Genomic DNA, 10,506 nt, shown 5'->3' with positions numbered 1-10,506 from the left:
GAATTGGAAGAAGGCTAAATTAATAGTGAGTTGGTTTTAATGAGTTAAAGAATGTGTAAGGTTGTTCATAGTGAGTTGGATTTAATGAGTTAGAGAATGTGTAAAGTTGTATTATTTATTTATATATTAATATTGTTTAAAAAATGAAGGAAAAAAAAATCATATAGTTGATGATGTGGCTCAACTAAAGCGTGGCATTTACTTTTAGATATATATAAATATAGATTTATTTCATATTATACTGCCTTTGACATGTGGTTCACTATAAATACATCTAAATAATTAAGACAGTTTACTTCTATATGTAAAACTTTATTACCAAAGTCCCAAATTCTGGTACTCCTATTAAAATTCTATTACTAAATGTTTCAACTGTCAAGAAAATTAAAATAATTTTTTCATAATTTATTTTAATTATATTAATCACTTAGCTTCTTTTTTTCTTTTTCTTTTTTCTTTGTTTTTTTTTACAATCTATTAACCGATTAAAATTTTTTGTTTCCTTGTGAGTTTAACTTATACCCTTCGATCTAGAGGTGGGTGTTGGTAGTATGGTTGTCAAACTAGCTATTTGTATTAGCTTAACTTGATACATTACAATTTCTATTGCTTTTTCAAGAATACAATTTGAAAATTGGTTTATCATTCTGGATGAGATTATACATTCTTTACATTGACTAGTGTTGGGACCGGTATTTCTCTTTTTGGCTTTCATCCATAAACTGCCCATAAAATGAGAAATTCCTTTGTAACTATAGGACAGTTCCAAGAGAATTCTCACAAAAGGCAACTTCCAAAAATTATAGAGCTCCAAAGTTCATGAACGATTTCACTTTATAAACAAGTTCAGTGAACATTCCTGCATAAGGAAAACACCACCTCTTACTGTTGATGAATGTAGAGAACTGTCACAATGATAATCATGGCATTGTGAAACCTACCAAAAAGAGCAACAAGAGACGAAAAGATATATTAGTGAAATGATCAAAAGGGAAATTATTTAGAATCACAAGAAATTGCATATTCTTGCAGTGCTAAGACCACATAATAAACACATTGAAATTATTTCATAACAGATTCAAAATCTTGATTACCATGATATTTGTGAAGACAATCCACTAGCCGACGATGGAGGTGGAGGTGGAGGTTAGGGTTGGGGTGGGGGAGCTAAAGGTTGGCACTTTCCTGTAAACAGCATTAAGAAACAAAATAAGCTACCGAAACATAACTTCAACAAAAAGAAGATAAAAATAAGGTTAACTTATTATAAAGAGATTTTAAGATTTTTTACATTTCATAATAACTTTTTAACAAATGTACAATTTGTTACATCTGTTAATTTTGTTAAATTTAAATGAGAACAAATTCGATGAAGAAATTGATTTGAAAGTTGGATGATTTAACTTAACATGATTAATAGTTGAGAGGTCAAATATATTAGAGGGAGAATAAGGACAAAGTTTTTCTCATAATAAGTTTGAATGAATCTTCTCTAATCCACTATGTAGTGATTTATAAAATTATTCACCTATATAAATCACATGATTTATTGAAATATTTAAACAAGTCATATAACTTATTAAATAGGGCATGCACTAACCACATAGAAGGAGATTTCGTGGAGTGGACGCTCCTTGGCAGGGTTGGGATCAACATCATAAACTCTTAGATAGAGTTCTTGGCCCAAGTACCAATTTTTCAAGAGTTGTGATCTCAAGTTCCACATTCCAGGGTTGTCAAGATATGCATAAACTGCACTCCATCTTCCAGGGTATACCTAAACATGCATGTACACTACATTTATTACCTTGTGTTGTAAGGCCCCTAAGCCTTATGTCTTGTGGGGAAAAATGATTCTAGTTAAAATTACAACTATTATTTTGTAGAGAGAGAGAGAGAGAGAGAGAGAGAGAGAGACCTGAACGCTTGAACGAACAACAAGGTCGGAAAGGTTGTAAGTAGAGCGTGATTTAGGTGACCATTTTCCTTTACCAAAGCTAAAGATAGATTAACAAAACACATTAAGTAATGTTAGAATAATAATGGTTAAATAATTAATTCATCATATTTCCTAATAATTTAAAATCTTTAAACAAACCGTCATTTATCACGTAATTTAGCAATATTATTTTAGATTTGGCTTTTGTCCAATGCAATAAACCACCATACGTGATACGGACACAACACATATCTAAAATTGATCTCATATTAATTCTCGTAACCTGTTCAATACTCTAGTGCATTGGAATGAAGCCTTAACCTATTGTTTTAAGGTCCTAACTCCTACGAGATAAGAGCATGGCCTTGTGTTTTGACAAACCGTGTGGCCTTTAGCCTTTGCTAACTGATGGTAGGGAAAATCCAATTAAGCTTCATGAATCATGATGGAATTAGTAATGAAGAGGCTTACCTCACAACATAAAATCCGAAACCATCAAGATGCCAAGTATCCATAACGTCTAGATCATTTTTAAACACCAGTTCTATCCAGCCTCTGTGCTTTCCAGTTGCAACAAAAACTCCCATAGACTCAGGATTCGTAAAATTAGTTGAAAACTCATCGAGTACGTAAACACCAGACCCATTGGCAAATTGATCAGCCAGTTTTAGCGGGGTATCTGGGGTCAGATAGGACACATTGTTAACTGTGTAGCGAGGTGCACCATTGATCTCTGCTGTTGATGCACTGAGAATGAAGGTCTGAGATAGTGTCACATTTGTTACATTGAAAGTTCCTTGTGGGTTAGGCCTTGCAGCACCTGCTGTCATGTTCCATCTTCACAACAACAACAACAAAAATACAAGAAATTGTTAGAGATTTATGGAAAAAATATAATGTTACAAAAATAGCCAAGTAGAAAGCATTCTATGTCCGTTCATGTGTGTTTTAACCAGGCTATAAGAGCAAACTCTAATAGGTACACTAAATATATGGAAATGTCATCAGAAGAGAGCCTAAATCATATCTTGTAACCTATAATAACTCCTCAATTATACAGGCCTTAGTTATGCCAAAAAAGCAATCTTAAGAACACAATTTTTTTATAACAATTTTCACAACTTGTTAAGATGGCATGTTACAATTGTAATAATATGACTTTCACATAGACTTACAACTAATATCATTTTTTTTATATGCTAATCCTAGCTGATCATGCCAACCATTGTAAAAGAAGCTTATCCCTAGACTTGTTGTATGCAATATAAGAATGCATATATATTGTAAAAGAAAACCTCGAACTTTCATTAAAAATAAACTTAGCCATAATCGGGAAGAAGAAGATGTAGAGAAACATTCTTTGATCGCTACCTAATGGATTTAGCTTGATTGATGGAGAATTCGAGATCAAATGGGTGAGGCCCACTTGGAAGAGGCCCAGTAGAAGGGGTAGTAGAGTTATCATAGTGTAGCAGACCAATGCCCACAAGCCCACTTATTTCAGTGACATTAGACATTTTAGGACTTGCCACAATGAAATAATCTGCAGTGACCTGATCGGCTGTGACAAGAACAGAGTAGGACTGGCCAACATGCACATCAAGAGAGTCCAAAGTTATCTGATTTGCGTAAGATCCTTCTGTTTCAACCACCACCATTCGATGATTCTGAATTCTGAAATTGAAACTCCACGCAATACCCACATTTGATATCCTAAATCTGTATGTCTTCCCTATATAAAACCATAATATTGTCAAAAAAAAATTAGAACTATGTTGAATAGCCCAATGGGCCCAAAATGTTAGGCTCAATGACCCATTGGATAGTCAGAAATTTTGTCTCTGTACCTTGTGTGACAGTAAAGGACTCATAGGATTTTGATAAAGGGTTCAAAAATGGGCCATTCATAAGCATCATATTTGGGAGGCTCCTATTGGCTATCACCGTGGTGTTCATCGAGGACCTGACATCCTGTCACATTTTTTTACCGCTTTTATTTAACATTAGTAGTATGAGCTTGCAATGCACGTATTAATTAAAAATTATATATAAAAGAAATTTATCAAATATTTAGTGAGTCATTTGAAATTTTAACAGAGTTTCATCTAATTAACTTATCGAAATGCAAACATACATTGGGCTACTTGGCCTAAGGATCGTATGTAACGTGTAAATTCTATTATATTAAAATAAAAAATTATGATAGACAATCAAAAATAATTTAATTAAAATTTTGAAATTCTTTTTTTCTCAAAAAAAAAAAATTTTTGAAATTCTTTAAATTTGTTTTAATATAATTTTGCTTGGAAAATTTTATATTTCTTAAAATTTAGCTAATAGAGTTTTGCCTAAACTGAACTGTGGTTAGAGTAGAATTTTAAATTTCTCAAAACTTTGTTTTTTACCATTTGTTGTAAAGAGAAAATAATCATTTGACACAACCATGGCTTTTAGATCCAACTTTTATTAAATAGCATATAATATGAGATTAAAATTATTATCAATTTTACTATAAAAAAATTAAAAAAAAAACTTATAAAATAATGTGTCAATAAATATGATTAGGCCCAAAAGATGGTGAAGTGGAAGTATACCTTGTAACTTTTTTGATACCAATCACCAATAAGAAGATGAAATTCAGCTTCTGGTTTGGGAAATGGTACTTTTATGACTTCCCTTTTGTTAACTCGAATTGGCCCAAACCCACCACTAGCTTTATGGAAGTTGATTGAGGGAAAATAAAAGAAGCTCCCAATCTGGTCCTTGGTCTGGAACACATAAGTCCAGTTCTTACAGGGCTGGATTGGGCAATTTGTGCCAGACACTCCATCGTTCCATGAGTTCAATCTTTGTTGTATGCCATTCCACCACCACTATAGTATTTATCTATATCTAAATTTTCTCTGCTCATCTCGTATTTTTATATGTTCTGAATTAACATTATCTAGTTGTGGTAGATAAGAATGTGTTTCATTTTGAAGATGAATGTTATGTTTATCTTATAAACACTTTTATGAAAAATTCTAGAACCATAAAATATTTCATAACTTCTTGTCATAATTGTGATGTGATAAAGTGTGATTGATGAAGAAAAAATGGTGAATCCATATATAAATGATCTTAGTGACCGTTAACTACTCACAGTTTGCCATGTTAGAATTGTGGCAAAAAAGTTATTATGCAATAATTTGTAATCCTAAAACTACTCCAATTTCTATTTATATGGTTTTATGTTGAATAAAAAATAGCTGAAAAATATTATTATTCTTTTGAAATTTCATTTTCAAGGTTTGTTTCATAAAAGAGAAATATTTTTTTTGGCTGAATTCAAAGAAAACCAATTATGTAAGAGTCCAGAGAAAGAGAGAGTGAGAGAGCTATACCATGTTATCAGTAGGGACTCATCCATATCATTGAACACGTTTACATGAATGTTATCATTGGTCGTTGCATTGATAAGGGGTCCAGGAAACATTCCATTGATGGTAATGATCTGCATGAAAAAAAAAAAAAAAAAAAAAAAAAAAAAAAAAAAAAAAAAAAAAAAAAAAAAAAAAACAAACAAACAAACAAAGATTCAAAGAAGCAAAACAAAGCCACCAATTCCAGCTATCCCTTTTCATGGGGTTTTGGAAAAGATGTTACTGTATCATTTATTACCGGTTGGTCCATGGACACTGGCTTTATTGTTGTGTCAAATTAGTAAATGTCAAAGATTTGAAATAAGATTCAAATGGCTTTTGCTTTGACTGCAGGCCTAGTTTATTCGGCACAATGTTTTAGCTGGCATCAATGAAGAAATCAAAGGTGCTTTTTTGTTTTGTTTTTTTTTTTTTTTTTTTTTTTTTTTTTTTTTGTTACCCATGAAAATTTTTTTAGAAGAAGTTTACCGAACCATGATGTGATTTAATAATATTCTATATAAGAGTAACGTTTATTCCACGAATTTTTTGATAACAGGTTTTGTTGATCAGAATTTTAGAAAAGTATCTTTGATGTGTCGGTTTTCCTCGGTATTGAGCTCCAATTGCCAACACCAAGTCTCATCGGTAATTCAATTCTAGGCCGCTCCAATGATTCCCAAGTTTCAATCAACACTCACAACTTAGAGGTAGTGATGTGTATAATGACCTTAATCTCCTCTTATGTTATATGGCTATTTTGAGAGGGATAAGGTAGATAAAATTGAAAGTGTTTGGCTTTTAAATTTGCTGGATTTTCTCTCACATTTCAAGTGGGAATTAAGGTTTAATTTCGTGGAAAAATGAGGTATATATATGATGGGCAAATGTTGGAACAAAAGGATATTTCATAACTGAATTCTCTCCAGTTTCGTCAATTTTACTTGACCAAACCTCCCACAAGTGTCCCGTAAACTTGTTGCCTTAACCACTTTTCAAAATCCAATCACATGCTATTTCGCTAGACAACAACCAATTTCACTCGACCGAAAATGATGACTTATACAACTTCAATTTCTAAAACCTCAACTGAATTACAATTAGACCCACAAATTACAAATTACAAAGTAATTGAATGTTTAATTATATAAAATAAAATAAAATAAACTTTGGCACAGAATATGCCAACATTCTAAGATCCTAACATAGGGAATCAAACATCATAGTTCAAGTATAAAATTTAACAAAAAGAAATGAGAATTTTAAAAAAAAAAAAAAAAAAAAAAGATTTACTCTAGTTTGGATATAAGGCAATGTATGATTGAATAAAGTTGTAATCTAATTTTCAATTTTGATTTTGGTGTTTAGAGAGAGATAAAGATTGTTTGGTATGTGATCACATGGGAGATCAAGTGGTTAATGTTCACAATCTACCATGTAGGATATTGGTTTACAAAAATTAAAGTCTCAAAATATTAAAGAAAATTAATAATCATTGATGATTTTTTTTTTTTTTTTTTGAGAAAGTTTCAACCTATGGTGTCTTCTCCTGATGATAACTCTTTATCATCAGGCCAAGACACCAATCGGTTTTTGGTATAAGCGGAAATTGAACCCCAGATCTCTTATTCAACCATCAGAAACTTTACCAGTTGAGCTAACTGGAATCCACTGATCATTAATGATTTGACACATTTACAAAAAGAAACTTCAAAAATTAGTGTATAGTTTACATATGAGAAAATTAGTGTATGAACATTTAAAAAAAAAATCAATTACTATCAGGAAATTTGAGGTTTTTTTTTTCTTTTTTAAATTAGGGTGTGAGAGTTTTTGTAACGAAGGCCTAAGGCCGGCCCTGAAATAAATAGGTGAATAAATTCTTTATTTATTTTTTATTTTTTGAGAAAGGTATCAATCCACTTTATTGAAATATTAAGAAAATTAAGTTATTACATCGACATACACTAAATAGGAAATGTCTGGTGGAACAGATTCTATCCAAACGGACAAAAGGGAAGACTTTCTTGCTCCCCTGGCTAAAGCATGAGCTACTCCGTTGCTCTGCCGCCTCACATGAGAAAAAGAACAGGTTTGAAAACAACCCATTAGAGACTTACAGTCTTTTACAATGTTCCTAATACTAGACCGGTCTGGGCAATCCCCTGATAAAGCCTTTACAACAGTTTCCGAATCTCCTTCAAAAATGGCCCTACGCAATCCCAATTCCTCCATGAAGATCATAGCCCTCCTTGCTGCCATCGCCTCAAGAATTTCCACAATTTGAGGCATGACAAACTTCTCTGCTAAGGACGCCATCACCTGTCCCAGTTCATTCCTCACTACGACATCGATTCCTGCTGCTTCTTCCTCCGCAAAGTATGCCCCGTCGTAATTTGCTTTGTATATACCAGGTTCAGTTGGTGACCAGCGTTATGGCTGTGGCTGTAGTCTCACTATCCTGGTCTCGGGTCTGTCTTAAAATTCTTTTAAAACTGATTCTGTTGCATCCAATATCTTCTTAGGTGGCAAGCATTGCTCCTTGAAGTGACATTTATTTCGTCTACACCAAACGAACCATGCAATCACCGTGAACAGTTCCAGGTCTTGCTCATATTGTCTTACGGCGAACACCAGATCATTGAAGGAGCCTAATTGCATCTGAGCTTGTCTTACTTTATTAAAAGCACAACCCCAGCAAACCTGAACTTGGTCACATTCCCATAGTGCATGCAATATGGTTTCTCCGCTCATACCACAACTGTTGCACAAAGGAGAGGTGACAACATTGCGCCGATGTAAGTTCGCCAAAGTTGGGAGGGACTCGGTACAAGCTCACCAACAGAAGTTTTTTATTTTATTTGGAATCCGCATCTTCCAAATTCCCTTCCAAAAACTTCTCTAGTTGTTGCTGTTTGACCTCGAAGCCTCCTCTCTGTTTTCTAACTCTCCCAACAACTGATAACCTGTCTTTACTGAGTAGTTACCGTCCCTAGTTTGCGGCCACACTATGCAGTCCCTCATCACTGATCTACATAGAGGAATGGCTTTTATTTTTTGAGCCATAAATGGTGCAATTTTGAGATCAATCAACTCTCCTTCCCATTCCATTGTGGTTTGTTCAATAAGTGAGGAAACGGTGGAATCATCCTCAAAGCCTAGTGTGCATGATATAGCTCCAGTTGGGAAACATCCAAGAATCTATTTATCATGGAACACCCGAATCTGTGTGCCATCCCCAACTCTCCACAACATTCCTTTTTCAATGACATGCCTAGCTTTAAGCAAGCTTTGCCAAGCAAACGAACCTGCGGAGCTTCTTGCTTCAAAAACCGAGCCTAAAGAGAAATACTTGGTGCTAAAAACCTTGTACAATAGGGACTCCTTCTCAGTTTGTAATCTCCAAATTTGTTTTGCCAACATAGCTTCATTAAACCTAACCAAATCCTTGAATCCCATTCCTCCCTCGGATTTCGATTTACACAGAATTTCCCAACTGTTCCAATGGATTTTCCTTTGGCCACCACGCTCACCCCACCAAAATTTTCTTATTTGCATTTCAATCTCTTTGCACAAACCTACCGGCAATTTAAAGCAACTCATTGCGAAAGTAGGGATCGCTTGAACCACTGCCTTTAGTAAGACTTCTCTTCCTGCTTAGTTTCTCCTTCCAACCTTGAAGTTTTGCCCACACCCTTTCCTTGAAGTAATTTAAGCTTGCCTTTTTATTTTTCCCCACAATAGCAAGCAGCCCAAGGTACTTCTCATACTCCTTTATTTCTGCAACCCCTAGAAAATCAATAATTTCTCTCTTCATATCATCGGACACAGCTTTACTAAAGAAAAGTGTTGTCTTCTCACGGTTTACTTTCTGGCCGGATGCATGCTCAAAGCTAGTTAGGATGTTTTGGATGGCTTGTAAATCTTCCCTCCTTGCACGGCAAAATAATAAGCTGTCATTTGCAAAAAATAAGTGAGTAATCTTTGGACCATTTTTGCATAATGAAAAGCCTCTAATAATGTCTTCCCTTGCAGCCTTCTGAATCATTCTATTCAACCCTTCCGAACATAATAAGAACAAATATGGTGACAATGGGTCCCCTTGGCGAATTCCCCTAGAAGGGAAAATTTCACCCTTAAGTTCCCCATTTACCAAGATTGAGTAGGACACTGTGCTAATACACTCATGGATGAGATTCAGCCAACTATCACAAAACCCCATCTTCCTCATAATTTCCACCAGAAAACGCCACTCCACCCTGTCATACGCCTTGCTCAAAAGCCACCAAAATATTATCTGAAATAGATTTATTAGATTGGAAAGCACTTTGTGAGTCAAAAATAATAAGGGGAAAGACTCTTTTGAGCCTATTTGAAGCAACCTTAGATACAATTTTATAAATGACATTACAAAGAGAAATGAGGCGGAATTCTGAAACTACAGATGGGCTTTTGACTTTAGCGATTAAAGTTATAAAAGTACAGTTTATTGAAGAAGGGATTGAATAACTAAATTGAATTAACACATACCAAATAAAATGTGGGGTACATGAGTGATTTACAAAAGGTTAAAACTAGGTAAACTCCTCTTATTTAATTCTATATATATATATATATATATATAAAATTATCCTCTTATGTTTTAAAATACATAATCTGATAATCCTAGTTGAAAAAGAGATTAAAAAAGTTCTGCTCTTAACAAAAAGTTTTTTTTTTTTTTGGGGGGGGGGGGGGGGTTAAAAACAAAAAGTTAATATGCTATGTAAACTCCTGGTATTTAATTCTCAAAAAAAAAAAAAATTCCCTTATGTTTTTTAATACATAATCCTAGATGAAAATGATGTTAAAAAAGTTTTAATATATATAGAACAAAGTTTAGCTACAAAATTGGTTATAGTCTTAGGCTATAACCTTACTCAATATATTTTTATTGAAAGTGAATTTTGACAAATTCACTATTGGATTACATTTTCTTCTTAAATCCTTCATGCTTGCAAAATTTCTAGAAAATTAAAGATCAAAAGCTATGTCATCAATAAATTGTTCAAATTACAAGTTTTTGTAGTTTAAAATTATGCATAAAATATAATTTTATAGATCATATAGTAAATAATATCCGATTGGTATAAAATTTGATATGTGTATTAAGAGCGTAAAGAACAT

General features: G+C 33.4%; 1 pseudogene; it reads right to left on the bottom strand.

The window, feature by feature from the left end:
• Positions 1-1,595: 1,595 nt before the first annotated feature.
• Positions 1,596-7,659, bottom strand: LOC115957056 (annotated as a pseudogene).
• Between the last annotated feature and the right edge of the window lie 2,847 nt (positions 7,660-10,506).

The sequence above is a fragment of the Quercus lobata genome, chromosome 8 (genome assembly GCF_001633185.2).
Source record: "Quercus lobata isolate SW786 chromosome 8, ValleyOak3.0 Primary Assembly, whole genome shotgun sequence".
Taxonomy (NCBI): Eukaryota; Viridiplantae; Streptophyta; class Magnoliopsida; order Fagales; family Fagaceae; genus Quercus; species Quercus lobata.
The sequence above is the reverse complement of the archived record's forward strand: the minus strand, read 5'-3'. Positions and strand labels throughout refer to the sequence as shown.